This window comes from Leptosomus discolor, chromosome 5 (assembly GCF_034619465.1).
Source record: "Leptosomus discolor isolate bLepDis1 chromosome 5, bLepDis1.hap2, whole genome shotgun sequence".
Taxonomy (NCBI): Eukaryota; Metazoa; Chordata; class Aves; order Leptosomiformes; family Leptosomidae; genus Leptosomus; species Leptosomus discolor.
In genome coordinates this window covers 33,692,566-33,715,318 of record NC_141395.1, presented here as the reverse complement: position 1 = coordinate 33,715,318, position 22,753 = coordinate 33,692,566, and positions in this window count along the sequence as shown.

Genomic DNA, 22,753 nt, shown 5'->3' with positions numbered 1-22,753 from the left:
AATTACAAGATTTATAAATAGCTACTTACTGAGGGTCATATCAGCATTCAGCCCTAATCAAATGGTATCAGTTATTCAAATACAGTACAAATCCACTTAAAGAATGTTTCTTTAATCAATGGATTGACAAGGCACCAAGGAAGTTGCAGAAGGCAATCAGCAGATGCTGGCAGGGAACTGGAAATGTAATTACAATCTGAAGGAAGAAAATTTCATTGTATCCTTTAAAATGAAGCAAACTCTTGCCATTTATATGATGTCCCTCCTACCAATAAAAGATTCAGAATCACCATTCTTGCATGTCTTCACATTAGTTGTCTAGTAAGTCCACAAGCTTGTGAAACACATTAAGTTTTGACTAAAGGGATACTTGACTTGGAGTTACATTTGGGAGTCTGCAACCCACCTCCTATGATACTTGGGAAATTCCACCACACAATTTGAACACTCACCAGACCCGTTTTAATTGTGTCACTAATTTCAATGATACAACATTATGAAAAAGGTAAATCTTGTTCGCGTTAATGACATGAACTTTCAGTATATCAGCTCCTCTGTATTCAAATACATTTTTTCCCTTTTTAGTCTCGATTATTGTATGGTCATTAATGGAAACAAAACCCAGCATGACATGAAAAATCACTTTAGTCTGGTAAAATGAAGTAAAGCTGTGTTCAGCAGCAGAAGTAGCTTAGCTTGCTTCTAAGTGAGAAGCTGAAGAGTAATTACTTTTATTTATTACAAACCCTATTTTACGATTTTAATGTTTTCAAAAATTACATCCTCTGAACAAGAGAAATACTTTCCTACTGGAGGAAACCTTTTTTTTTTTTTTTAATTTAGAATTTTCCTTCATACATCTATTGCAGAAATTCTGGGGCAACTGGTTTCAATGTTCTTCATGTTCAAAACACAAGTGTAATTAGAATAACCTGCAAACTGGAAATTATGAAACAGGGAACCAGCAAATGAAACAGAGACGGTGGCGGGGGTGGGGTGGTGGGGAAGAAGGGTGGAGGGAAGAAAAAGACTTTTTCACCTAGTTGTTCACGTTTTCAGCTATATTTCTGGAATTAATTTTTAACTAAGCAGATTTAGTATTAGATCTTTTACTGAAAATTCACTGAAAGCTCAGCATTAAAAATACTGAGGCTATGTATCAAGGTTCAGGAAATCACTGAAGAAAAACATCAGATATTCGGTGTTCAGAGAGCACTGGGGATGCTTTAATAGCAAAACATTTTATGCCAAATTGTGTGGTTCAATAAAGCCACAGAATGCTGCCTGGACTCCAAAAGTTGGTTGTTTGGGCGTTTTTGTCCTATGGCTCCAGGATGCAAAATTCAAGGATAACTAGTCCTTTCCAATAGGTTGGTCACTTTTTTTTTTTTCCCTCCAGTTGCTGCTAGGAAGATTTAGTCATTCAGTCACTCTTCCAGCACCGAAAAATGGGCTGGCGCTCTCTCCCTCCTCCTTTTAAGTTCTCCTGCTGCTACATTAAAGAGTCATGCAGTTAAAAGTTCAACTCAGACCTCTTGCTAACCATCACTGAAAAATCAAGACGTAGTAGACAGCTGATTGCTGTGGAGTGATGGGGAACCCACAAGAACATCCCTCAGGCTAAACTGAAATGGGCCAAGGATCCTGCCTCACAGAACCACCAAAAGGAGCTGCGAAGCCCTTATGGATCTCAAACAAAGTTATACTCCAAGCCTTCATAGACAGCTTCCGAAAAAGCTTGGAAGGCAGCTACTGATGGAAAGGCTAGTTCTTGGCAGCTTCCCTGGAAATAATAAGCAATAGAAAATTTCATTTTCAATAGCCAGAAAGGAGAAAACTGACTGCAAAATACCCTGATGTTGTTTGACTAGAAATGAGATTTTTGTATGAGTTAAGTGATGGTGAGTGAAGAACCAATTTCATTCCCTCAACCCCTCATTTTATGTAAATCAGGAATCTTGCTAAGTTTTGCAGTTCTACTTTTCTTTAATAAAAAACTTATAAAAAGAACACCCTCTCCCCACACACACACACATATTTTAATGGCAACAAGCAGATTTGGGAACTTGGTTTCCCATTTGTTACCAGGGAAACTGCAGTGACTCGGAGAGATTCACATGCAAATTATTTCCTAATCTGCTCAGTCATAAAAACACAATCTAGCAGTCAACTAGTATTATGCATTAAAATGCAAAGCCCAGGATTATCAGTGAGCTCAGTCTTAATTTTGACTCAGTTTGATTCTTATATTCACAGCAGTACCCTGCTATGAAACTGCTGCTAAACCACTCTGATTTGGTGAACAAAGGTCTTGTACCTACACTGTGCAACGAAGCCCTCAAGGATCAAAACCCCCTCCTGAACACAGAAAAGCCTCTCCTGCCTCCAGAGTCCATCTGGGCAGGTGCATCCAACCCTCCTGTCCCTGCACCACATAACCAGTCCTCCTGGGCCTGAGGTTAGCAGAAATTACTCAGTTGGGATCTGAACCTGCTGCTACAAATGTCACTGCTCTATAAGCCTTAACATTTGGGTTTGCTCAAATTAAAACGCTCACTGGCAACACACAGAGTAGCGAGAGGAACAGAAATTACAAAGTCCTACAAGCCCAAGAGCAGCAGCACTATTTTGTCTACTTTACTGAAGGAGAGCTATCCTTTACTCCGATTTGTGAGTACATGTTCAGCTATTCCCATACTGCCTTAGTTAATCCATTGACCAGCATGGATGGAGTCACAGGGGCAGAGCCTGCAGCTGCTGACAGAAGCCAGAACCACCTGAAAGCTTCTTGCAGCTTTGCTGGGTCCCAGCTACAGTAGCCTTGACTGTGCCTCATGCCCGAGCTAGCATGATTAACAACTTCATATCCCGCCAAAAGCAGAAGTATATATACCTTCAGGGAATGTGATATTTACATTAGAGAATGACAAAGGAAGATTACTTCATGTCACAGCAACATTATAGAAACCTGTCTGCTCCCAGCTCCTTCCGTTCACTCAGGAGAGGATGTGATATCAGTCTGAACTCCCGGTTAAGTGATACTCCATCTTTGCGTTGATAGAAACTTTTCAGAACCTGACAATGTGCATTTAGCATTTGATTACATCACCCATTGGTCATTAAGGAAACCACAGTTGCATCTTCCTGTTACAGCCTATCTGATTAAGTTATATGATACATCCTCTAGCATTATTCATGTCCATATACACTAGAAGCTAATTTCCTTTGCTGCATATCGTCCGGTTTTTATTAATGTGTCCTCCAAAATGAACTTTTGGAGTTCTATTTGTTTCCTTCTCATACCTTCTCACAGTTCAGTCTAGTTATCACAGACATTTTTATTAATTTATCTGAAGAATATACCAGTATTTAGCAATGTTAATAAATTTTATTTCATACTTTATTATAAGAAGGTTTAGTCTGGGTTTAACTGCTGCTTCTCTTTTGTTAGGGGGTGTTTAATTCACAAGTACTTATTCTGAGTAAATTCAGCTTTGAACCATAAATGATTGACACAACTTTTACAACGTATTAATTTGCATAAATATAACTGGGCATAATAGAATGGGGAAGATTAGCCAACAGTTTAGAGTACTGACTGAGAACATGAAATCTGTCACCATAATGTGCACAGGCTATAGAAAAATATAGCAAGTGCAGTGTTTTCACTATAACTTTAAAAACAGAACATAAACAAAGACGGGAAATTAATATTTCCAATTAAATTAATCTAGTTATGTATTCAAATGCACCTGAAAATGGTCAAAAAACTTGAAACTGCATCTTCAGTTCCCAGAATTGCAGTATAGAACTGTAAAATAGATGACTCAAAGCAAAATATTTCATTTTCTTTGAGTTTAATCCAGTTCTTACCATAGATGTGCCAGAACAAGGATCCCTCCTCAGAAGACTTTGGATGTAGCAGTATGCTCATGGTAAAACCTGCACCCTACAGGCTGAATCATCCCTGATTAGCACTTAAGAGAATTTGACCAAGAGACAGGTTTGCGCTGGTGGTAGGACCATTGTCTTGTCTCTTTCAACATGTACTACACAAAACCATGAGAACTTTACACAAACACAGTGAGACCAATAGATACAATTTTTTCACACTTGCTCTTGCCAAACCATACGTGCTATTATCCAAGTGCCTGCAAACTTCCAAAGGTATCTGTACCTATGCATATATACAAACCTTAGTTTGAACATTTCTCCTAAATTTTGTCTCTTTTGAGCTTTGCGTTTAGATTTGGAATAGACTCTGATCTCCAGCTTCTTTCTTTCCATAAAAATCGCACAAATAAGCCATGGAGAATACAGTAAAATATTCAGGAACTTGATAGAGAAACCGATAGGTTATGTGCATTATGGGTAGAAGTGAACAGGAGACCAAGGGAAACACAAAAGATTCTTGAAAAAGAACTTAATAAAAGATAAAAATGCTTTGAAGTGATTTAAGTCTTTCAGGATTATTTAAACACCATCTTGGATGTGAGCATGGCTCAATTTAGTCTTCCTTCCATAAATACACACTTGTCCTTCTAACAGAGATCTTAATAATCCCGTTCCTATCCTGTTATTTTGGCTAATTCCGAATCTATCAAATACACCTATAAATTCTGCTCCTAATTGCCGCTAAAATTATATTTAAAATATACTAAAATAATAATTGCCAGCAAAAAATATATCAAGTTTATATTATACAATTCAAACTATTTTTTCTCAATTTCACCAAATCTTGCTACAGTATGCTATTTATTATCTTCTACAGGGTTAAAAGATAATTTGTATAATATGACAGCAATGAACAATTACTCTAACAGAACTTTGAGGGAATACGGTCTTCAGTGGTGAAAAATTGTCTGAACATACTTCACCTCATTAGTGTTAAATTAATTAGGCTTATTTATTCATATGACATTAATGATTATATAGGGCCTATAGCTGTCAAAGTTTCAGATATTTTTGGTGCACTTTGGCAGGGGGGAGGGGTTCAGTAGCTCTGTAAGAGAGAATAATATAAAGTTTGCAGTTGCACTTTAAAACACCAGTCTAATTTTTATTCTCCTCCTGAACTTTTAGACTCATAAAAGCTTCAGCCTTATTTTTCCCCCTACAGCCATAGAATGGTTCAGTTTGAAGTACAAAAAGCACATCCATAATGAAAGGCTTCCATAAGAATTACGCGTTCTTCAACTGCATGATTGCTGTATGATTCATTATGTTCAAAACCAACAGCAGATATTACGAGGATACCATTTATTATGTGATTACTATTATTGAATTCTTGGTATTTAATCTTCACGCATTTAGTATTCTACTTTTTATTTAGCTCCTTTCTAAAGAAATATTGCTTGCACGTTACAACAAAAAAAGAAAAAGAAGGGGAGTAACAAGATTAATATTTCCTGGGAATGTGTGCTATTACTTTGATTTGTGAATGCATATGAATTAAAAAAAAAATATCTTCAGGTACATTAGTCTGTTGGGTATACATGCATTAGAATTTAGCCTAAAGAAGGAAATTAAAAATAAAGTATGAGGTTCTAAGGGTGAGTATGAGATAACATTCCCAGACACACAAAAGCCCTTTCTGTTTTGTGGTTTGGTTTTGGATTTATTTTTTTTTCCTAATAGTTGAAGGAACTGAAATGCAGAATAGATGTTATCACTTCTACAGCATTCATCACAAAGCAAGACTAGTGACTATTATAAATCTGTCTTGAAATACTACAAAATTAAACAAACAAACAAACAAAAAACCCCACCAAAAGCAGTACAACTTAAAAAAGGCTCCTTAGTTTTCTGCCAAGTCCCGCATACAAACACAGCACAAAACACAAGCTGGTGAATGGAACACGACATTTCATTATTCCCATAAACCTTCCGGGTAATGTTACATATTCTCAGAGGTACCTTTCACCACATTACCATAAATCAGCAAGGCTATATACATACATACATACATACATATATATATGTATATATATATATATATGTATATATATATGTATATATAAACACACACATGGAACTCTAGTAACATTCCTGAAAGTCTTTTTGTAATGAAACAAACAGCAATGTATCAAAATAAGATGACAACTAAACTTCTTTTCCACTGCTTTGTCCTGATTTGGAGCAGAAAGAGCTTACCTCAGAACTGTTTTTCACATAAAGGGAGTCTATCAAATAATTGCCATCTAATAATTGCAATCTAATAATTTAAATATTTCATTTAGTTTAACTTTTTTTTTCACTGATTGGCTTACTTTCCCAAATAAGATTTTCAAATATTTTTCTATAAATTTTTTCACACAATAAGAAAAAGACTTTCACCCAAAATCATAAAATGTGATGCAGAATACTAAACAATCTGTAAACTGAAAAAAACCACTCCTGATCTTTAATTAATGATTAATTTTTAATGATCTTTAATTTAATTCAGAAAATTGGCAGTTTTCTGTGAAAATTATTCCAAAAGTCCTATCCAGCTTAAAGCAAAACAAAACATAGCAAATTCGGACTGAACTGTGTGCCTTCTCAGCTTCAGGAGAGGGGAAGAGAAAGTGAAAAGGAGAAGCAGTACAGAGAAGGTACTGTTTGATAAGATTTCTGGAGAAAGCTATGGATTTGCTTCTCAGAGCAATGACAAAATTGAGAAATCTCCACTAGAGGTTGTCTGGCTGAGTTCCTGTTAAAATAATTCAGCACTGCTGGGATGGTATTGCTATTGATGTGGTGGGGCACCAGGAGACTTGGACAGGCACTCTTTAATTATAATCTAAGCAAATAAATACAATTAAGCAATATGTATCTGTGTGAAATCCAAATTGAATCTCAGAGGTACGTAAGATCACCTTTGCTTAAAGTTCATCTTTGCTTACAAACCGACGTCTTAGATAAACTTTTAAATATCTATTAACATTTTGTTGCAGCTGAAAAGGCTTTCGTTATAGGAACTTAGAAAACAATACGTCAATGTTTTGATCAGTATAAAATCCAAATTTTGTCAAGAGAAAGTCAAGCAAGTTCTGCAACAAAGAGATGACAGAGAAAATAAAGGAGAGAGATCCAAAAGTTGAGAAATCTGGACTTTGCATGAAGCATTTAAAATATATGCAATTTCTTATTTCTCCTTTTCAAAGTTTTTGAGCACATTTTAGCACCAAATGAAGAGATGACTTCATCCAGACTAAAGTGCTTTACACAAATGTACTTAATCATTGCAGAGAAGCAGAAATGGTTCCAGTTGAAAAAGGTGGCTGTAACTATATCATGAAAAGTAATGGCGTAGACAAGGTACACAGAAGTATATGCAGAGCCAGGCGATTTCCGTGTTTTTCCAGAATGAAGTATAAACATTTACTATCCGGAGTCTGCTCCCCCAAAGGATGCAACACTGACTTAAGGACCATTATTTAATTCACTTGTTTGATGGGGCTTTTTGTAATCTTTTACTGTTCATATATTCTAGCTCCTTTACATAATCTCAAGACCAAGCAATAATTTTTTAAATGACAACTAAAGTTCTTAAATTATAACCTGACTCCAGGACATGAAACTTTCTGAAGAGCATTAAGCATTGTGAGATCTAAACTCAGTTGCCTAAATATTGCAAGTTAAGGTTTCTTCAAACACATCTAGCTAAGCATTAAAGGAGAGAGAACACAGAATAGAAAGCAGAGGAAGCTCCTTAGAGTAGGGTGGGGTTTTCTTTGTCTAGACTCCAACCCAAAGTCCACTGAGGTCAAAACAAAGCTTTCCTTCAGCTTCTGTAGAATTTGAATCCAGTTTCTATTGAGGCATTTTAAAGAGATATAAAATGCAAGACATATAAACATCTTCTCATTTCTCCAACCATTTCAATTTTGCTGTAAGCCTTCCTCATAACCTTTTGTACATCATAGTTGACAGCGGAATTAAAGCAAGAAAAGGCCTGTTTGGAAAGCTGCAATGGCAGTACATGTATCCTCTCAAGCCAACGCAAGTATGGTAACTAAACACCGCCATGTGCATTTCCAATCTGGTTAGGCATAACCTGAAGAAAAGTAAGCAATGGAAAGACCAAACTGGAAAGGGAATTACAGAAAAAATATTCTAAGGTATACAAATCAATCAACAGCACAGAAGAGATTCTAATCAGGGATAATCCAGCACTTTCAAGCAAGACTGCTATACAATTTATTCATTCAAACAAGAGGCCACCACATGTAGTTCCAGCTGTTTTCCTTGTCCTTCCTCAGGGTCTAGAAGATGACCTCTTTGTGATTTCCCTCTCCTCAGTTCCATTGTTGCTTAGGGTAACTGCGAGCAGCCAGCATTTACAATCAGTGTGCCCTGCATAGCCACAGAGGGAGGCAACTGTAACAAACAATTTGGAACAGTGACAAGTGTGGTGGGTGAGTGCCATAAATGCTAAAAGAATAATGATAGTTTATGGAGAAATAAATTGAGATCTATAATGGTGTGAAGAGAGGCATCTCAGAGAAAATAAAGGAAAAAGTAGTAATTTTGAAACTTTACCCAACTTGTGGGTGCATGGGCACAAGCTGAAATCCCTGCTGAGAGACACAGGTCTTATGGTTCTAGAGGAGCCTCTTGCTTACTAAAAGCATCATGTACAGAAGAAATAGCCAATTTACGACGGTATTTTTCTTGAGCAGTCCACCAACAAGGTGGAGACAGTTTCATGCCTCGGGGATAAGACAGGACATGAAGACATTCCTTCAATTGTAAACTCTATTCAATAGTTTCATCTAAGTTCAGATGGAACATACACGTGCGTTTCAGAGGGGTTCTGCTGATTACACTATGTTTTGAAGTTTCTACAGGCTACTGGATGACACATTTGATTTTCAAACATTTTAATCTCACCACAACCTAGGAAAGCTTTACGTAATTATTTCCTAACTACAGTACTCCTAGTTACTAAAATACTGTATTGCAATATTGATAGATCTGGGATAGATCTTCAAACCCAGCTCAGAACTACAGATTGGAAGGACCTATCTGTTGCCCTGACCCTGTAGCTACTTAACTGATGGACGGACACAGGAGCATATTCCCATTTCCAGTCCAACGGAAACCATATGCAAGCAGGAATGTAGCACACAGTCATAGTACGATTCTTCATAGAACATATATCACCTCTATAATTTTTGAGGACCATTTTGTAGTTGTATGATACAAAGCAAGTACACTAATAGATCTGAGCCATTAGTGTGTCTTGGTTTTCTCTCCTTATAAAAGAAAAAGTGTCAAAATGCACCATCAGTCTGTTCCTTCTGAGCTTCTTCTTTTCCATTTCTACCTGTATTTCCAGTGCTTTTCTATATTACATACTTTATCTTGAGATATTTGCTGACCAAATTTTTAAACTTTAGAAGATGTAGCAGCAACACCACAACTGGGCAAGTTTAGGATTCTTAGCAGCACCCTCAGACTCAGCAGTCTAATGGGACGAGTTGTCAGCTCTGCTAGCCCACTCAAATGTCATGTCAGTTCTCCTCTGGGGCAGATATTTCAGCAGTAGTGCCTTCATGCCACTGTACCAGACAAAATCTTTTAAAAAGATCTTCTTTGATGTGTAACCAAGGGAGAGCACTGGTTCCAAGTTCAGTTAAGCACTTTGCAAACATTAGCAAGTTTAGCTCCAGAAAGCAAACACAAGTGACAGCCTATAAGTCAAGGTACCAGTTTGGAAGGGTTGATGCAAGAAAAAAAAACAACACAACACACAGTTGTGAGACTGGGAAACGATAAATATTGTGGATTTTTCATGTGAATGTTGGAGCTCCTGAAAAGCACCATTGCCCAAAGCTTTGCTGATAACAGGACAGGTATCAACAACACGTGTTTTGCAGTGCTACCTCACCTGTCCCAGAAAAAAAAAAAAAAAAAAGAAAAAAACAGTGGGGAGGGAGCTATTTCCTTTAATAACATCAAACCCAACACTGAACTGCATCTTCTATTCATGGCATGCAGTCTGTCCTTTCAGTTAGGAAAAAATCCTCCAGTCATAGGACTCTGCCTTCTTCAGCCTTGCACAAAAATTCATGTCTGGTGATGCTGGATGCACGCTCCTGGCTGCTGTTCTTCCCATGCATCCAGGAAAGCAACAGTGTCCTCCAGACTTAACTCCCTCCTGAACACAGGTCAACCTAGGTGAGCAAATTGGTGTAAGTTTCCGTCACCAGTTAAGTCTATAAAAATCATCCAAGTAGAAGACAAACTGCAAGTTTGCTGACAATACACCAATCCAGTGGCTGATACACCAGAAGGCTGTGCTGCCCTTCCGCGAGAGCTGGACAGGCTGGAGAGCTGGGCAGAGAGGAACCTAATGAAGTTCAACAAGAGCAAGTGTAGGATCCTGCACCTGGGGAGGAATAACCCCATGCACCAGTACAGGTTGGGGGTCAACCTGCTGGAGACCAGGTCTGCAGAGAAGGACCTGGGAGTCCTGGTGGTCAACAAGTGGACCATGAGTCAACACTGTGCCCTTGTGGCCAAGAAGGCCAATGGCATCCTGGGGTGGATTAAGCATGTGGCCAGCAGGTCAAGGGAGGTTCTCCTCCCACTCTACTCTGCCCTAGTGAGGCCACATCTGCAGTACTGTGTCCAGTTCTGGGCCCGTCAGTTCAAGAGAGACACGGAGCTACTGGGGAGAGTCCAGAAGAGGGCTACAAAGATGATAAGGGGACAGGAGCATCTCTCCTGCAAGGAAAGGCTGAGACACCCGGGTCTGCTTAGCCTGGAAAAGAGAAGACTGAGAGCAGATCTTATAAATGCTTCTAAATACCTAAAAGGTGGTTGGCAAGAGGACGGGGCCAGGCTCTTCTCAGTGGTGCCCAGTGACAGGACAAGGGGCAACAGGCACAAAATGGGACACGGGAAGTTCCATCTGAACATGAAGAAAACCTTTACTCTGAGGGTAGCAGAGCACTGAAACAGACTGCCCAGAGTGGCTGTGGGGTGTCCTTCTCTGGAGATATTCAAAACCCACCTAGATGTGGTCCTGTGCAACCTGCTGTAGGTGAACCTGCTTTAGCAGGGGGTTGAACTAGATGATCCCCAGAGGTCCCTTCCAACACCCACCGTTCTGTGATTCTGTGACAGATCAGCATCTTGCAAACAAATTAATGTGCAGACTATTTAGGAGACAGTACAGTCTTTTTCTACCTTAATAAAAAAATTTCCTCCCTTGAGCAAGAGTTTAGTTATTCTGAAATTTGTGGGTCCTTCGCTTTCAAGTTTTCAAAGGGAGTTTTGAACTCAGTCTGTGAAGGATTAACACATGGTTTGAAGTCCAACAAGGACCTCCTAGGTCCATGGTGAGGAGCACAGAGCAAGCACTCTTACTGTTGATTTAAATGCTCAATTTGCTCCTTCCACAGGAAGAGCTGTTAAATAAAACTATGTTTATCTAATGACTTAACACTAAAGATGTCAGGAATTCTTTCACAGAAACAGACCTGCCGTACACTGTCCCCTAAGCAACCTTTATATACGATTGGATCTCTGTCAATACAGTCAATGTATCAGTAAACATACAAAATAAAATAAAACCACATCATAGCAAATTTTAAAAAAGAAAACAATAGAAACATTTTCTCCTGTTCTAGAATGAAATATGAGACCAGTATAAAGCCATTGCATGCTAATTTTGGGTGAAGTAAATTCTTAAAAATTATGCCTTTGTTTTTAAGTGCTAGTAGAAAGATGTATTTTAAATTAAGAATAAGTATTGGCCATATTATTACTTAATGAAAACAGAGAAATAGATGTATGGCAAGGAAAAATTTTACTGTGTTATTCAAATCTGTATTTTTCACGTGAGCATCAATGTACAACTTTTTGTAGCTCAAGTTTTACAGAACCAACAAGATACTGTTTATATAGACTGTGCATATACAGTACTGATTGCAAGTATTCTAAAAGTGCACTAGACCTTGAGATCAAAAGCAATGGGAGCTATCTGCTACTCCCTTGTCATTCCGAGTTGGTATTTGTTGAGCCTGTTCTTAATCTCTGCAACCTTCATAGGCTGTCCTGCAGCAGAAGGTTGAGTTTGCGGTTTTGTTTTTTGTTGGGTTTTTTTCTCCTTAATGATACAATTTTTTTTTCTGTTCACAGTTTAACTGGTCTTACGAGCCTTAAACACAGAAATAAATTGTTTTCTTCCTCTTTGCAACAGCCTTTCACATACTTGAAAACTGTTACACTGTCTCCCCATAGTTTTCTCTTCTAAAGGTTATACAATTGCAGTTCTTTCAATCTCCTTTCTGGGTTGCTCTTTGGATGCCAACCAATAAATCTATATCCTTCTTGAAGGAAAATCATTGCTATTTTTACACTGGATCACTTCATGCATTTTTACAGTCTACACTGTTTATACAGCCTAATAAGGTATTTACCCATCTCTCAGCAGCATGGCACTGTTGACTCACGTTCTGCTTGCAGGAATTGCAGTTCTGCTCCTTCACTGACACATGGGGTACTGGCTTCCATGGCTGAATCTCACATCAGAGGTAAGCATAAGTATAAATAGAAGATTGCAAGCTCTAGACCTATGACATTGTTTTCTTAAGGGTTTAGTTTTAAATTCAACCTCTGTCAGCAATTTCTAGCAAATAGAGGAGGAAGGGAAGAGAGAATTAGGTAAAACCAGACTGATAGATAAGCAGAGCCCTGATAACTCTTGGTTTTCCAGTCAGTTAATTTCTTTCCATCTGGACTCAGCACAGCCAAACTGAAACAACTCCTTTATGCCACTGTCTACACAAGCGGTGGTGTCTTTGGATGGGCAGCATTCACGAGTGATCACATCCTGCTTCAGAAACTGGCCATACATGCAACTGTATCAGGGAAGGTGAAGTTATGAATAAACTAAACTTTATTCAATTTTGGGGAAGAAATCTGGTGAAAAATTTATTGGCATACAAATGTGTATTTGCATAAATACACATTATTGGAAAGAGCACAAAGAAAGGAAAAGGTGCCCTCAAGGCAGTATCAGTTGTCAGAGGGAATTACGTGATTTATAGGAGGTCTCATAGCTGGGGCAGGTGGCACAAAGATATTTATAGCCATCTTCCCAGCAGAACAGATGTGCTTTGTGAATAAAGTTAATTTTACACAATTTCATTAGGCAAATTTTCACAGCTAGGGCCATGATTCATCAGATCACTTTTTCTATGATTATATGTATTTAAATGCCTTACTGAATCACATTACTGCATTCAGAGTCAAGCTCAAGTCTGCAATCAATGGCAACTCTGTCATTGTCTTCAATAGGAAGGAATTTCACATGATTTCTTCTGAGACCTATTCAAATGTTGTCCCAATACATAGATGCAACTGTTCAAACGTTGGTCTTGAAACAATGAGCATTTTGTATTTTGATTCTGATATTTTTATTCATCATGCACAATGACTAAAATGTGAGGTACAGGATTAGATAGAATTCACTTCTACAAGCAATCAGGTTAATTTACTCTCTTCTAGGCAGTATTTATACTTCAATCTGGGAGTAAGCAGGGTATTTTTAGCAGTTTAGAACACCCAAGGGAGCCTGGAATTTGCTTTATAGTATCTCTGTGGTCGGTGACCTGCATATTTGCTCTATTACTACCTGTGTTCACAACTCTTCACACAGATCCCCTGTATCTGAGGAAGAGCTGCTCCAAAAATGGATGAATCTGAAGGCAGATTTGGTGACTGCTTCAGGTCACACACGGGGTGAGGATGACACCAAAGCATTTTGGCTGCCCCACTGCTGTAGCTGGGTGTTTTTAGGAGCAACACATACTAAAAGAATAAGCACTACATAGTGCTGCTTCTTATCCAAATCATCCTTGTAAACTAATCTGAGTTGCCAAAAAAAACCAAAACAACAAACCAAAACCAAACCACCGATTGCCTTGAATGGACATACTGATAACTCTAACACTTAAAAAAAGTTCTGAAGAATTTAATAATAATTTCCCATTTATTAATAACTTGAATCTTAGAATATTCTTTTAGCATTTTTTTTCCGATTTCCTACTTACGTGGAAGACAATGAAGAAATCATCTTTTCCCCTAAATACTTCCATCTCCTCTCTCATCAGAATGAATTAGATCTGAGATATTATCACTGTAAGGCTTTACCACCATTATTTTGTTACAACAGAATTCACAAAACCAAACACCTCAGCTGGCTGATATGACCCAGTTCTCTGGAAGGACACCAGTCTGCTCCAAATTTATCCAAACACCAGATCCACCTGTTCTTAACCCGCCAGCTCTGTAAGAGATGCTAAAGTGGCACCGATTTCTAAGACAATTTCTGTAACAGGTTTGCATGGCAAGGTTTTGGTAGTGGGGGGGGTTACAGGGGTGGCTTCTGTACGAAGCTGCTAGAAGTTTCCCCTATGCCAGATATAGCCAATGACAGCTGGCTTTACAATGGAGCCACCGCTGGCCAAGGCCAGGCCAATCAGTGACAGTGGTTTTGCCTCTGTGATAGCGTATCTAAGAAAGGGAAAAAAGTTATTGCGGGGCAGTAATTGCAGCGAGTGAGAGGAGTGCAAATATGTGAGAGAAACATCTTGCAGACACCAAGGTCAGTGAAGAAGGAGGGGGAGGAGATGCTCCAGGCGCCGGAGCAGCGATTCCCCTGCGGCCTGTGGTGAAGACCATGGGGAGGCAGGCTGTCCCCCTGCAGCCCATGGGCAGTGGAGCAGATGACTGCCTACACCAGGTGGAGGCCAGAGTAGGTGGATACCTGAAGGAAGCTGTGTTCCTGTGGGAAGCCTGCACCGGAGCAGGCTCCTGGCAGGATCTGTGGCACCTGGCATCTGGCCAGGGTCAACCCACCTCACTTCTCATGGTGAGACTGCATAGACAGACTCTGCACTTTTGGACACTGAGCTTCACAGCCCAGTTGCTCTCTGGATCGTCCCTGTTGTTTATGTACATTTTTTCAGAAGACTGCCCACTTTTGTTTAGACAGTCTGTGATTTGCATTTAACCCCTTCAGATACGGTGTATAACGTCTATTACAGAACTCTATTCTTAAGAATGCAGATAACAACCTATGAGTATGATCACACCTGTCTCAGTTTAGTCAAGCCTGACGTGAAGCACCTTCATTTCTTCTCAGAGATATTCCCCACTGTGAACATTTTTTTTTTAAGGTAGATGTATTTTTGCCATTACTTAAAATTCCATCCTTTTTCTCAACCGAGAACAAGATAAACGGTCCATCAAGCCAGCAAGTCATGGAGAGATAATCAGAACAGAAGGATTCTCAGATATAGTGAAAATGGGGCTACAGTATGAGATTAATGTCACAACAAATGGCTCAGTTTTACAGCTCAAAGCAGACGTGGACATGTGCTTACATTTATAGGTCTGATATAAACTTATTCCACTAACAGTCTTACATTTTACAAGACACCAAGAGTATTGCATGACACCCCAATCAAGTTTATGGTTTTAAAATAGCAAATACTAAAGCTTAGAGTCTCCTCCATTGTGCAATTTATACTGCACGAAAACAGATTCTTACTACACCAGACTATCTCAAAAGGGCTTCGGAAGGAGTTAAATAATTTCCTTATCTATAACAAAAAGAAAAGTGGTATAGTCATATAGCTAATGGAAGAGCCACAAAACAATCTCAGTCTCTCAAATGTAGATACAGGTCTGCATCACAAATTTACCAGTTTCACTAGCCTATTAATTTCACTGGGAGGGCTAAACAATACTCCATTAGGGATCAGAAGTGATCTCCTAGTATTATTTCCGCATTCCTGTTCTACTTTGTATATATATATATCTGTACATAAATTACATACATTAACTTCAGTTTATAAAACTTTCACAAGTCTTCAGGATGATTTCAGTAGTATCTTGCATTAATAAAAAGAGAATAACGGATTGAATTTGTGATGACTTAAAAACAAGGTAATGCATATTGAATGGCATCAAATGAATGACATTATGAATTCCTTTCTGAATGTAAAAGACAGAAGAAATAATAATTTAAAAGAAAAAAATAAGTCACATACAGATATCATCTGGGGAGGTACAAAAGACAGGCTTTTTCAGGGAAATCTCCCTTGTAGGATAATAATTAACAAGCACTTTCCAGGCCAGCAGTTGTGAAGCTCTCATTCAGATTTCCCCAAAGAAAAAACAGGCTTTGAATTTTATTTTCTAAAAATTCAGTATTTTCTTACATAAACTAAAGCATATATTCAGGGGAGATATCCAGGATGAACATGGATAAAGTGTCTCTACCTTGAGGCACTTCATTTTTGCCACGATCAGTGTGATAAAATCACTGAGAATTGGAGCAATAAATGCAATTCTGTTAAGGCAAAAATATGATTGCAAACATTGTACATGTATGGCCTCCTACATTTAGTCTAAACTTTTTTGTCATATGCTCTAGTGTCAGATTTTCTCTTACTTCCATTACATATTCTTACAACCTTCCTGCCCAGTCCCCAAAATACCCCTTCTGCTTCCAAGGATAAACAGCACTGAATCCAGCAGCTTGGACTCTGTCTTTTCACCTTCTTTCATGTTTTCCCTTTTTTTATACTTATTTTAATTTTTAATGACATCAGTACTGAGAATTATGAGGTGTGTCTTAAAATCCATGCGAATCTTTCATCGGTCTTTTCTGGACAATTCAATTTCATATATTCTAAGATTTTGATAGCTAAGAAACCTCCTAAGATATAACACAGATTTTTAAACTCAATAATTCCCCTGACAAACAAATACTTTTGAGACTACTTCTGAAGATACTGTCAGTTTTCCTGACAAATCAAACTTCTAAGGACGAGAGGTTGGAGACATTTCACAAGATACATCTCTAGAACATGTAAAACTTGGACAGGGGATACAGCAAAGATGGGAAAAGGTTGTCATTTTAAAGAAGTAAATTACTAGCAAATGTATAAAACAAGCAAAAACCTAACCAATAGCTCAATTAATACTTCCAGAGCTTTTGTTCAGCAGCATGTCTCCTTTATCCAAATGAAAGCATGAAACCAAATTTTTTTTAGTTTTGCTTAGTTTTGTCATATTTACATAGCCAGTGCAATTGATAAATTGACAAGCTTCTAAAATTATTATTTCAAATCATATTTGACATATGTATATTCTCACTAATTTTTAAGTGCTTAATCACACCTACATAATCATGCTGTTGTTTTCAATTGATGGCAGATTTCTACATACAACATACATTCCAGATGTATATAGAACGTGACAATTCCAGAGTAGTACTTTGTGTTCACAGAAAAGGACAGCCAAAGTGTTTTTTTCAAACTATGAGTGGACAGAAAAATTTCACCCAAAGCCTTTTAGCTATTATCACCAAAAGGCAGCTTTTGCAAGTGAAAAAGTGCTTTCATCTATTGAAACTCTATTTTTATTATTCACTCTGCAGATGAAGGTCAACGTTGAAATATACCTTGCTGTGTAATGAAGTCATAAGAAAAAATGTGAAGTCATAAAAAAGAAAATTATTACAACCACTGTAATAGATACCCTGTTTACTCTGCAGATTGCATTACATCATGTAAAACTAAGCTATGATACACACCATTGATACCTACAGCAGATAATTTTGACATCTCTTGGGAAATGACATCTTCAAGAACATTATGTTTATGAACAATATGGTGCCAAGACTGATTGCTGGCCTGAAAAAGTCCCTCATAGTGTTAAATATAAAAATACTTCCTCTGTTGCTATAAAATAATTTGACAAATACATTGCAAATAAGCCGAAGGCTTATAGACAGTCTTTGTAGTTTGTTACAGGAGAAAAAGGACAACACCCCTGTCTCAGTGAAAACAAAATGCTAATGGAAAAAGTAAGAAAGGAAGTAGTACTCACATGAAAGTGATGTGTTAGAGTACAGAGGAACAGAGCCTTAAGCAAATAAGGTCAAAAAAGAAATACTCAATTTCAGATGAATTCTAACAGGTTTAAACCACCAAAGTTGTGTTGGAATGGAATACATTTTTAAACTGTTTGTATGTATATCTTCGGGAACAGATGATGTGATGTACCTTTGTGCTTACACTCAGTCAACAAGGGAAAATCGAGTGACCTCTTGATGCAGTTTTGTAGAACTGCAGAAATCCTCAGTTACACAAAGCGACCATGGATGCCAAGTCTTAGATGCACCCCTAGCACAAAACTTTAACACCTTCAAAGTGGGCTGAATGCCATTTCAACATGAAAAAAAAAAGTATCTGACTCAAATACTGCACTTCAGCTATTTACGTCTTTGGTAAACAGAGAAGATATCTGAAGAAAGGCAATCCTACAGCATAGTTTGAGCAATTTCTTCTCTCCTCACTGATTTTAACTTTGCACTATTCATGCTTTGACCTCTTCCCAGATTTGTCTGCTCTATGGAGTGTTTATTTTGTACAAACTTGCAGGTAGTCAGTCAATTCTCATAACTAATCCTATTGCCTGGAATTGCTTGGGCAATTTTTTTTGGTGGTGTTTCCAGTAGATGCAAGGAGGAACTTCATGTTTGGATTCTTGTCCGTCAAAAAGACACTCTCTCATTATAGCATTTAGCATTTCATACACAATTTTGATTTTGAAATAGGAAATAAAGTGCATTCACACACTAATACTTAACTTTTTGTTCTCCCTGCCTCCTCGCTATACCCATCCGCTGGGCAACACTTTGCTAAGAGGCGGTCTAAGGATTTATTCCTTTTACTAACTTGCAGCTCACATAAGGAATTCCAGATTTTTTTATTTTTTTTTTTTTAAATAAATAACAGCTGATGTTTCTGAATGCAGCAAACCAATTTAGACTGGAAATGAATCAGCCATGAATATTGTTAAGAACATAAGATGGCAGTGGGCCCTCTTGTCCTCTGCTCTAAGGAGGAATGCTACTTCAGGAAAGTCTGGTAGAAACTTATTTTTCAATAGCTCTCTTGAAGGCCTGTTGGAAAACCAGCTATGCTACATCCATGGGAATCCCTTTCATTCACATGTTGCTTGACTTGCATAGCAATTCAGTGGTACATGATTTCCCCCTACAGAAACCATGATGACTCTTTCCTAACAGACTATGTTTATTCACATTCTTAAAGATGTCATTATTTTATATTCTACCTTTCAACCAGCCTCAGAAATCAGACTCAGCCTGTAGTTTCCCACAGAATCCCTTTTGTGAGAAGGAAGTGACAGGGAATTACACTTGCAACCTGCCAGACTTCCAGCGTTGTGACTGTTTGCAACAGTCAGGTAGAAGCCCTGGCCAGCCACTCTGCAGTTTCATATTTGAGTTTCTCTCAGATCAGTGCCACCTGACCTGGTGATTTACTGACAGCTAATACATCTATTTGGTCCAACAATTTCTGTGTATTTACACAAACTCATCTAGCTTATCTAACCCTTACCCTATTTACTGGAAAAATCACTCAGGTGTAGAAACCTCTCCAATGTCTTCAACAGCAAAGAGCGACGAAAGGAATTAACTGAACCGCTTGCCTACAGCTTTATAATTCCTGAGTCCTTCCTTACAGTTTGGTCATTAAGTGGTTCCACTTATGCCCTCCCTGACTTCCTGCTTTTGATTTAAGAACCTTTGACTAGAAGCTTCAGCACCCCTTGCAAGGTGCTCTTCAAATTTTTAGTTTCCTGTCTACATTTGACCTGCCATGATTTATGGGCTTTTTAGTTCTCATTTGGACAAGCTTTGTACTTTTTAAAGGAAATTTTTAAGCCTTCCCCTATGATGGCCTCCTTGCAGTCATGCTCCCAGGATCTGGTTCACTTTGATGGCTTTTTTGTTTGGGTTTGCCTTTTTTTTTTTTCTTTTTTTGCCCCTTTTTTTTTTTTTAAATGTGGAAGTTTACCTGGGCTTCTAATACGACACTTTTGAACACTGCAGGCTATCTACGAGGCATCTTGCTTTTCAGATTACTAGTACATTTATTCTACTAATTGCCTTTTTTTTAAAATGTAGATCTGCTTCGCTACATTAAGTATTTTCACACTGCATTTATTCAGCTTGCTCTCTCCCACTACAACACGAAACTTCATTGTATTGTGAACACCACTATGGAGGGGTCTTCCTTTAATTCACCTTGAAGTAGGCCTTGTGTATCACTTAGGACAAAATTCAGATTTAATTATTTTTTTTTCAGGTCTTAACATTACCAGTCAGTCCTTTACAGTGTCAAATAATTTTATCTCTAAATCTCATCCTGACGAAACACTGCCCAGTCTGTATGTGTGTATATAAAATTTGTTGCTGTTACTAAGTGTCCTAAATCCACAACTTCTGATTTAACTTCGTATTTCCTGACCAGTGTTGTGGTCCTGAACAAGAGTTTGCAGCACAATCCTAGTTACTTTTATTAGTTAATTTTCACTATTTGAGCAGGCAGAAATCCTATGCAATGCCTTTGCATTGCTTCTCTGTTTCTGCAATATTTTTAGTGTTACTAAAACTTTCCATGCTGTGATACTCTCCTGCCTGCACATATTATTCTCTCATCCCTGCAAAGCTGGTAGCCTGGCAACTCTGTACCCCATTGATCACCCTTCTACCACATCTGAGGATGTGTCATACCCAGCTGCAATCTGACAGCCAGCATTCCTGCTCTCGGTCTCACTTTTTTAGGCTTCCAACACCGGCACAGAAGCACTTGCTGGTTCCACCCTTCCCTTGCTGTTTAAAAATCCACATGTCAGTTAACTGAAGGCCCTTCTCTGTTACTTGTACCTTCTTTGTTCCTACCCATTCCTTCCCCTTCCCCACCCCCTCGCCAGCCTGGCTTTTCAGAATGAAACCGAGTGTTGGCTACATCCACTCTGTCGGTCATATCAGCAAAAGCTAGATTCTCCTCCCTTCACATTGGTTTCCTTGGTTTCTTGTTAAAATGTTCATCCATGGGTTTGCCCTCTAGAACATCCCTCCCAGAAAAACACATCTTTACCAACACAGTAGTGACGATCTCTCTCTACACCTCCCAGTAACTTCAGTAGGGTCTGCTACCTTTACACTTGCCAGGCAAGTTAGCCTATGGCCCTCTCAGATGTCAGCTATGTACATAAGGATCAAGTTACCACCACCACCAGCTCCTGTCCTTGAGTCTCCCATGTTCCAGGAACATCCTCAGTGCAAGATGACACTGATAGTCTAGGGACACCTTTGATTCTCCTCACTATGTCAGGCCAGCCACTCTCACCACAGGAGAACATACATGTTTTCTCAACACTAGGAGCCTCTTGCACTGCATACACACACTTAAAAAACCCACCCAGGTAAGCATTTGCACACGCCGAGCATTGCACAGTGTTCTGGGCAGCCCTCAGCACTCACCTTCTTGCTGGGCCCTATGGCGTGAGAAGCAGAAAGCTGCTTGGGTTTATGGAAACCTGTAAGTTCAATTCTTCAGTCAGAGGATGCCCTCCATACCCTAAGCTATCCTAGTAGCCAGGTAAAGCTAGTAGCAGTAGGTACATCTGTGTAGGCAGAAAAACCTCAGAGTATAGAGAGTAACAAAAACCAAAGCAGCAAGCTGAGCCCCTCTGCTGTCCCACAATTACAGCCACTGGTCACTCAGATACAGCTGCCTTGTCATCTCCAGCACCTGGGCAAGCCCCACACTCCAGAGGGTTCCCCCTGCATGCACCCCCTTCAGCCACACATGAGGAAGAGCCTCCGAGGGGACACACACTCTTGTCTGCCCAGGTTGCACACTGGTTTGCCATACGCATGGTAAGAGGAAAGAAGTTACACACTTTTCAGCTGTCAGTTGACTACTAGTGTACCTGATGCGTTTGAAGAGTCTGTTCCTCTGAATGCTCAACTGGGAAAAAAGAAGTGTCAATACTATGGTTCAGCTGCTATTGCGGCTCTTTACTAAACCAACACAGCTAACTTTCTTTTTTCAGGTGTAGTCAGGTAAACCACTCTCCTCAGAAGGGACTTAAGAGGTACCAACCAAAGCAGAGAAGGCAGCAGAGATGTCTTATTTCCACTGCAATCAAGTCAGAGTATGGCACTGAATAGAGCATTTGGTTTACTTTTATGCTTGTGTATTTAATGCAAATTTTTAGGACCAGACTCTTTCACCCAATCCCTTCTATTTAGGCCTTATTTAAGATTAATCATCATGTCTGTCTTTTTGCAACAGCATGGCATTTTCTACTCAAGTTTTTCATCATATGCTATAACCCACAAATCAAGTATCTTTTTATGATTATTTTATCATCTTAAAAACACTAAAAGAAATGACATGCACTACATATAAACAAACACCATTAGCATTTACTTTCAAGTATGCCACTGACAGCAAAAGCAGTATTCTCACCTTCCCTCTTTTTTTTCTCCAGACCCTTATTTCATACTTTTCTAACTATTAGAACTTTAAAAAAAAAACCTTAATGCATCTGCAAGCTTACCAGCATTGCTAGTACTTGAGCTACTTTCACCATTGGTCTTCCTGGATCTTACATTTCAATCATCATTATACAAACTTTTTTCATTTGATATTGTATTTTATGCACTATGTTCGTAAAACCTTACTGAAGTTTAATGAAGACATGACATCGGACAATATTTGCATGCAAAACAAATCTGTAGTCTAAGCAATGCAAAGTATCTATAATCATCAGACAAATTATTCAGTGCAAGAGACAATAAAAAGAGAATGGAAACCAGTGAAGGAAAATTTATACAGAATCTCTTCCTGGAAATCAGCTA